This window comes from Salmo salar, unplaced genomic scaffold, assembly GCF_965601325.2.
Source record: "Salmo salar unplaced genomic scaffold, fSalSal1 ptg000519l, whole genome shotgun sequence".
NCBI lineage: Eukaryota > Metazoa > Chordata > Actinopteri > Salmoniformes > Salmonidae > Salmo > Salmo salar.
In genome coordinates, this window is record NW_027675407.1 from 641,727 (window position 1) to 650,332 (window position 8,606).

At 42.7% G+C, this 8,606-nt stretch overlaps 1 pseudogene; it reads right to left on the reverse strand.

Moving 5' to 3' along the window:
* LOC145876241 (uncharacterized) lies at positions 1 to 8,606 on the reverse strand (annotated as a pseudogene).

The following is an 8,606-nucleotide window of genomic DNA, read 5'->3' on the forward strand; positions in this document are numbered from 1 at the left end:
TTGAGTCATGCTTCTTCAGTAGTGGAATAAAGACAATTAGCACTTGAATGTTGTAAATAAATACTGGAGTGATGTAGGATTGTTAATAAAATTGATTATAGACCAATTTATTATACTGCGTCCATGTGTATAGGCTGCAAGTACGTTGAAATGAAGCTGTTTTCAAGTCATTGAAAAAACGACCAGAAAAGACCTCTTTTCAACTTTCACTTTCAACTACAACGAACGGGCATAGTCTTATTTTCAACGTCTTTTCAATGACATGTTGCTAGGTGGGATATCCCCAATGTCAAAACACAGTTTTAACGTGTCCAAATCAATAACCAATAAGCAGAAACAGTTGGTGATATATTGAAAACCTAAACATTTCGAAGTGTTGCATTTTGATTCAAGTGGGTCACCAACATGGTAAGTGTAATACATTTTTTTTGTCACTTTTTGTTAAATCTCATAAATAGTAACTCTTCCAATTCAGAGTCTGGATTTTCCCCCTGAGGCTAATATCCATATCATGCTGAAATCAATAGAACAGGGGACAAACGTTTAGGGTTCTACATTGTGACATCATTAAAATACTCCTACTACAATGTTAAAACATTCTACATTGTGACATTATTTAATTGATATCATGGAACAACTCCTTCATGTATTTTCTGATGTTTGATCAGAGATCTTTTATCAAAGTATCTCTTGTCACACTGATCACAGCCATAAGGTTTCTCTCCTGTGTGTGTTCTCTGGTGTTTAGTCAGACTGCTAGATGTAGTAAAACTCTTCCCACATTGATCACAGCTAAAAGGTTTCTCTCCTGTGTGTGTTCTATGGTGTCTCTTCAGATGGCTAGAACGAAAAAAACTCTTCCCACATTGAGTACAGCTATATGATTTCTCTCGTATCTCTCCTGTGTGTGTTCTATGGTGTACCTTCAGACTGCTAGAACAAAAAAAACTCTTCCCACATTGAGTACAGCTATATGATTTCTCTCCTGTGTGTGTTCTATGGTGTACCTTCAGATGGCTAGAACGAAAAAAAACTCTTCCCACATTGAGTACAGCTATATGATTTCTCTCGTATCTCTCCTGTGTGTGTTCTATGGTGTACCTTCAGACTGCTAGAACAAAAAAAACTCTTCCCACATTGAGTACAGCTATATGATTTCTCTCCTGTGTGTGTTCTATGGTGTACCTTCAGACTGCTAGAACGAAAAAAACTCTTCCCACATTGAGTACAGCTATATGATTTCTCTCGTATCTCTCCTGTGTGTGTTCTATGGTGTACCTTCAGACTGCTAGAACAAAAAAAACTCTTCCCACATTGAGTACAGCTATATGATTTCTCTCCTGTGTGTGTTCTATGGTGTACCTTCAGACTGCTAGAACGAAAAAAACTCTTCCCACATTGAGTACAGCTATATGGTTTCTCTCGTTTCTCTCCTGTGTGCGTTCTCTGATGTGATATCAGGCTTCTTGACTGGGTATAACTCTTTCCACATTGATTACAGCTAAAAGGTTTCTCTCCTGTGTGTGTTTTCTGGTGTCTCTTCAGACAGCTAGAACGAAAAAAACTCTTCCCACATTGAGTACAGCTAAAAGGTTTCTCTCCTGTGTGTGTTTCTGATGTGCTGTCAGGCTACCTAACAGGGCATAACTCCTTCCACAGTGATTACAGCTAAAAGGTTTCTCTCCTGTGTGTGTTCTCTGATGTGCTGTCAGGCTACCTAACAGGGCATAACTTCTTCCACATTGATTACAGCTAAAAGGTTTCTCTCCTGTGTGTGTTCTCTGATGTGATATCAGGCTACCTGACTGGGTAAAACTCTTCCCACATTGATTACAGCTAAAAGGTTTCTCTCCTGTGTGTGTGTTTTCTGGTGTTTCTTCAGACAGCTAGAACGAAAAAAACGCTTCCCACATTGAGTACAGCTAAAAGGTTTCTCTCCTGTGTGTGTTCTCTGATGTGATTTCAGGCTACCTGACTCTCTATAACTCTTTCCACATTGATTACAGCTAAAAGCTTTCTCTCCTGTGTGTGTTATCTGGTGTCTCTTCAGACAGCTAGAATTAACAAAACTCTTCCCACACTGAGTACAGCTAAAAGGTTTCTCTCCTGTGTGTGTTCTCTGATGTGATATCAGGCTACCTGACAGGGCATAACTCTTCCCACATTGAGTATAGCCAAAAGGTTTCTCTTCAGTGTGAATTCTTTGATGTATTTTAAGTTTTACTGAGGAGTTGAATCTTTTCCCACAATCAGAGCAGAAGTAAGATTTCTTCCCTGTGGGTCTCTGCAGGTGTTTCTTGAGGAGTTCTGATCTGGAGAGACTCTTCTCTGCCTCTTCAGCATCATGAGGTTGTTGAGGCTCCCCAGAGGATCCACTATAGTCCCGTCTCTCTCCTGTGTGAACAACAAAGTCATACAGATTGTTAAATGCCCACAACAGCAGAAATCCACTGTTTATTTGAGGTAAAAAGGGATGACCAGAGAGTACCCATGAAGTTGTACAACATTTGACAAGACAGTCAAGACCTAAGCAGTGTGCCAGATGACCTTTGGCCTCCAATATAGGCCCCTTTCTGTGTTTGCTAAAATTGCAGCGATGCACACGCAATTTGGTTGTAGAAACTCCTCCATTCTAATGAGGAAACCACTAGTTATGGATGTAGTATATCTGGTAATGAGGAAACCACTAGTTATGGATGTAGTATATCTGGTAATGAGGAAACCACTAGTTATGGATGTAGTATATCTGGTAATGAGGAAACCACTAGTTATGTATGTAGTATATCTGGTAATGAGGAAACCACTAGTTATGGATGTAGTATATCTGGTAATGAGGAAACCACTAGTTATGGATGTAGTATATCTGGTAATGAGGAAACCACTAGTTATGGATGTAGTATATCTGGTAATGAGCAAACCACTAGTTCAAGACAGGCAGTAATAAAGCCTCTCTTGAAAAAGCCAAACTTTGACCTAGAAAATATAAAAAACTATCAGCCTATATCGAATCTTCCATTCCTCTCAAAACTTTTTGAAAAAGCTGTTGCGCAGCAACTCACTGCCTTCCTGAAGACAAACAATGTATATGAAACGCTTCAGTCTGGTTTTAGACCCCATCATAGCACTGAGACTGCACTTGTGAAGGTGGTAAATGACATTTTAATGACGTCAGACCGAGGCTCTGCATCAGTCCCCGTGCTCCTAGATCTTAGTGCTGCTTTTGATACCATCGATCACCACATTCTTTTGGAGAGATTGGAAACCCAAATTGGTCTACATGGACAAGTTCTGGCCTGGTTTAGATCTTATCTGTCGGAAAGATATCAGTTTGTCTCTGTGAATGGTTTGTCCTCTGACAAATCAACTGTAAATTTCGGTGTTCCTCAAGGTTCTGTTTAAGGACCACTATTGTTTTCACTATATATTTTACCTCTTGGGGATGTCATTCGAAAACATAATGTTAACTTTCACTACTATGCGGACGACACACAGCTGTACATTTCGATGAAACATGGTGAAGCCCCAAAATTGTCCTCGCTGGAAGCCTGCGTTTCAGACATAAGGAAGTGGATGGCTGCAAACTTTCTACTTTTAAACTCGGACAAAACAGAGATGCTTGTTCTAGGTCCCAAGAAACAAAGAGATCTTCTGTTGAATCTGACAATTAATCTTGATGGTTGTACAGTCATCTCAAATAAAACTGTGAAGGACCTCGGCGTTACTCTGGACCCTGATCTCTCTTTTGAAGAACATATCAAGACTGTTTCAAGGACAGCTTTTTTCCATCTACGTAACATTGCGAAAATCAGAAACTTTCTGTCCAAAAATTATGCAGAAAAATGTATCCATGCTTTTGTTACTTCTTGGTTGGACTACTGCAATGCTCTACTTTCCGGCTACCCGGATAAAGCACTAAATAAACTTCAGTTAGTGCTAAATACGGCTGCTAGAATCCTGACTAGAACCAAAAAATTGTCATATTACTCCAGTGCTAGCCTCCCTACACTGGCTTCCTGTTTAGGCAAGGGCTAATTTCAAGGTTTTACTGCTAACCTACAAAGCATTACATGGGCTTGCTCCTACCTATCTTTCCGATTTGGTCCTGCCGTACATACCTACACGTACGCTATGGTCACAAGACGCACGCCTCCTAATTGTCCCTAGAGTTTCTAAGCAAACAGCTGGAGGCAGGGCTTTCTCCTATAGAGCGCCATTTTAATGGAATGGTCTGCCTACCCATGTGAGAGACGCAGACTCGGTCTCAACCTTTAAGTCTTTACTGAAGACTCATCTCTTCTGTAGGTCCTATGATTTAGTGTAGTCTGGCCCAGGAGCGTGAAGGTGAACGGAAAGGCTCTGGAGCAACGAACCGCCCTTGCTGTCTCTGCCTGGCCGGTTCCCCTCTCTCCACTGGAATTCTCTGCCTCTAACCCTATTACAGGGGCTGAGTCACTGGCTTATTGGTGTTCTTCCATGCCGTCCCTAGGAGGGGTGCGTCACTTGAGTGGGTTGAGTCACTGACGTGGTCTTCCTGTCTGGGTTGGCGCCCCCCCTTGGGTTGTGCCGTGGCGGAGATCTTTGTGGGCTATACTCGGCCTTGTCTCAGGATGGTAAGTTGGTGGTTGAAGTTATCCCTCTAGTGGTGTGGGGGCTGTGCTTTGGCAAAGTGGGTGGGGTTATATCTTTCCTGTTTGACCCTGTCCGGGGGTATCGTCGGATGGGGCCACAGTGTCTTCTGACACCTCCTGTCTCAGCCTCCAGTATTTATGCTGCAGTAGTTTATGTGTCGGGGGGCTAGGGTCAGTCTGTTATATATAGAGTTTTTCTCCTGTCTTATCCGGTGTCCTGTGTGAATTTAAGTATGCTCTCTCTAATTCGCTCTCTCTAATTCTCTCTCTCGTTCTTTCTCTCTCTCGGAGGACCTGAGCCCTAGGACCATGCTTCAGGACTACCTGGCATGATGACTCCTTGCTGTCCCCAGTCCAACCTGGCCGTGCTGCTGCTCCAGTTTCAACTGTTGTGCCTGCGGCTATGGAACCCTGACCTGTTCACCAGACATGCTACCTGTCCCAGACCTGCTGTCCCAGACCTGCTGGAACCCTGACCTGTTCACCGGATGTGCTACCTGTCCCAGACCTGCTGTTTTCAACTCTCTAGAGACAGCAGGAGCAGTAGAGATACTCTCAATGATCGGCTATGAAAAGCCAACTGACATTTACTCTTGTGGTGCTGACTTGTTACACCCTCGACAACTACTGTGATTATTATTATTTGACCCTGCTGGTCATTTATGAACATTTGAACATCTTGGCCATGTTCTGTTATAATCTCCACCCGGCACAGCCAGAAGAGGACTGACCACCCCTCATAGCATGGTTCCTCTCTAGGTTTCTTCCTAGGTTCTGGCCTTTCTACTGAGTTTTTCCTAGCCACTGTGCTTCTACACCTGCATTGCTTGCTGTTTGGGGTTTTAGGCTGGGTTTCTGTACAGCACTTTGAGATATCAGCTGATGTAAGAAGGGCTATATAAATAGATTTGATTTGATAAATTGGTTGAGAACTTGTTGGAGGCTATTTTGTTGCAATACCCATCTATGTTTAAAACCTGTTTTCTCTACAGGATGTTTCTGATCTGCCAATGGCCTGGGGGAATGAGAATGGCCAAGACCATTGTGTAAAAGGGGAGGAGTTGTGGTTTGTATGACTAACAATGTAGGCAGAGGAAGGTTGAGACCGGATTGTCATAGGTAACAGTAATGCCTCTGGCTCGGATGTAGATGCATGGACGTGTGCATCGTACCCCCTGGTTTAGCACCTCATGAAATACTCACAGGAAGACCCATGAGAATCCTAAACACCCCGTTCCCACAGAACAGGTTGACACTGACGGGTTGCGAGGATCAAATGGTAAGCTACTGTGCTGCACTCAACAATGTTCTGAAATCTATTTTCCCCAGGATAAAAGTGGCTTTGCCTGAACCAAAAGGAGGACAGCTCCACAAATTGCAGCCAGGAGATTGAGTGATCAACAAAGACCTCCACAGAAAGACTTGGCACCAACAGCGCTGGACTGGTCCATTCCAGGTGCTCCTGACGGTTGCAGAGCGGTCGACGTGGGTTCACGCAAGCCACTGCAGGAAAGTGCCCCACAACCCAGACGAAGATGTACCAGCCGATGAATCGTCATATGTGACCCCAGTGGCCATAGAAAGACCAGGACCGGACTCTATGCATCATTTCGTGGTCAGTCTTTTCATTGTTAGCTGTTGTCTGGGCCCTTAGAGAAGTGACAACAACATTTACATTTTACATTTTAGTCATTTAGCAGACGCTCTTATCCAGAGCGACTTACAGTAGTGAATGCATACATTTCATACATTTTTTATTTTTTTCTGTGCTGGCCCCCCGTGGGAATCGAACCCACAACCCTGGCGTTGCAAACACCATGCTCTACCAACTGAGCTACAGCTAACTGAGCTACAGCTATATAACAATACAACTGAAGTATACAACACCAGCATAGTCCCACGGTGGGACTTAAATAACAGCCGCTCCAGCTCAAGCCAATGGCTCAGGATGGGAGTCCAGGTAATAATAGCTGCCCCGTTGTTTAAGAAGACAGAGATGGATGCAGCGGCGTGATGATTGTCCTCTTTGTACATATGAAGAGTGTACTTCTGTATAACTGTTTCATTGTTTAAGAACACGGAGATTGATGCATCGGCGTGATGATTGTCCTCTTTGTACAGATGAAGAGTGTACTTCTGTAGAACTGTTTTCATTGTTTAATGATTCCCTGTTTTGCACCATGTGAAGGTAAAACACTCAGTGGCTCAACAGAAGCCATTTACACAGATAATGTACTAGTGTAAGAAAAATCCCCCCAATGCTTTAGGTTTTGCTTAGATTATGGCATTATTGACTTATCTTATGAATTATTACTCACATGCTTACTTGTAATTTTGTATTAGGTTGAGATTAGTCTCAAAACTGTGGAATATAGTGGTAAAATTACAAACTCTATTATGCACATCATTTATATACACCTTAAATCTAAACATTTCCACTGTCTGTTTCTCTCATGTAAGAAGAAGCCAGTGTTTTCCCTCTCTTGTTTCTCAGTAACTTAGTCACGTGGCCAAAGACAAAAGGGCCGTCTGAGAGTGACCAGTTTTTTGGTCCATCCTGTTCTTTCCCTATCTTTCAAGGGTACAGCTGTGTGGAGATATGAAGACAACAGAGGCTCGCTTGAGCAGCAGCGACAATTCTATCAGCAGAAAGAAGTAAGAAAACTGGCATTATCACTTGTTTGTACGCTCTGCCCCCACCATGATCTCACACACCTGCTAAACTCCCATAGAGACAAAAGAGGTTGTATTTTCCTATAAAGGCTGAGACCCAACTCTTGTTTGTTGGGCTTTTGACTGTTGCACCTGTTGTGCGATTATTAACCAGCTCCCTTTTATGCAAATCTTATTTTTTTTAAAATAGTTGTTTGGAGGAATCTACTGTCTCTCTCTTCCTTTCTGGTTAGAATTTCCACGACAACTTCCTGTGAAGCAACGGAGAAAGAAAAGGAGAGATTCGTCTATATGGCTCCATCTCAAATGATACCCTTTGACACCCCATAGGTCACTACTATTTACCAGAGCCACATAGTACTATGTGTTTACTATATAGGGAATGCAGACCAGAAGCAGTGGTGCTCTCTTGTGGATGACTTATGTGGCTCTGTAAGTCATTTAGGAAATAGAATTTTAACTAAATATACATTTGAGATGAAGCCTTATACAACGCAGGGATTTTTCTGCCACAGAAACCCTTGGGGGGGGGCCGCCTAAAATTATTTTTGGGACGCTTAAGTCCAAACTGTAATTTTATTTATAATAAAGTATGTAAAAAAGACAATGGACCTACAAGCATGTATGTTTTAATAATATAATATTTGTGAAATTCCAAAAAGAATGAATTTAACAATATTGATATTGTTTTTAAGTTTGAGCAAAATAACACAGCACTTGCCATGGCAAAATGCATAGAATTGCAGGAAATTAACTTTAAAACTGCAAAAATGCATGTCTTAAAAATGGCGATAAAAAAAAAACACAAAGATGGCAGCCTTTATAAATTCAGCTGTGCCGACTGCGCCAATTGCCGCGCCCTGCCACGCCCCCTGTCACACCCACCACCCTAAGCCCCGTTTTAATCCAGAAAAAAACCCTGCAATGTTCAATCACAGTGAAGTTTCTGCACTTCTTGTGAGGTCACAGAGGCAGATGAGCACTTCCTGTGAGGTTACAGTGCTTTCAGTGAGAGCTCTCAGTCATTAGAGGCTCTGGTTTGAATTGTAAACAGGGTACACTGTGAGGACTGCGACGGCCCCCTACCAAGTCCAGCAAACAATAAATAAAACGTGCCTTTGTGCCCCACGGGTGAGTAGGGTGGGGGGATGTGATGGTGTTTGGACGAAGAGGAAATATACCATCCCCTAACACTGGAATTACACACACATCAGCTGACAGCAACGTTTCTCTCCGCACGCTTCCCTCTTGCTCACCTGGGATCTGTCCTGCTCTACCCACAAACCACAAGTAATCCAGCGTCAT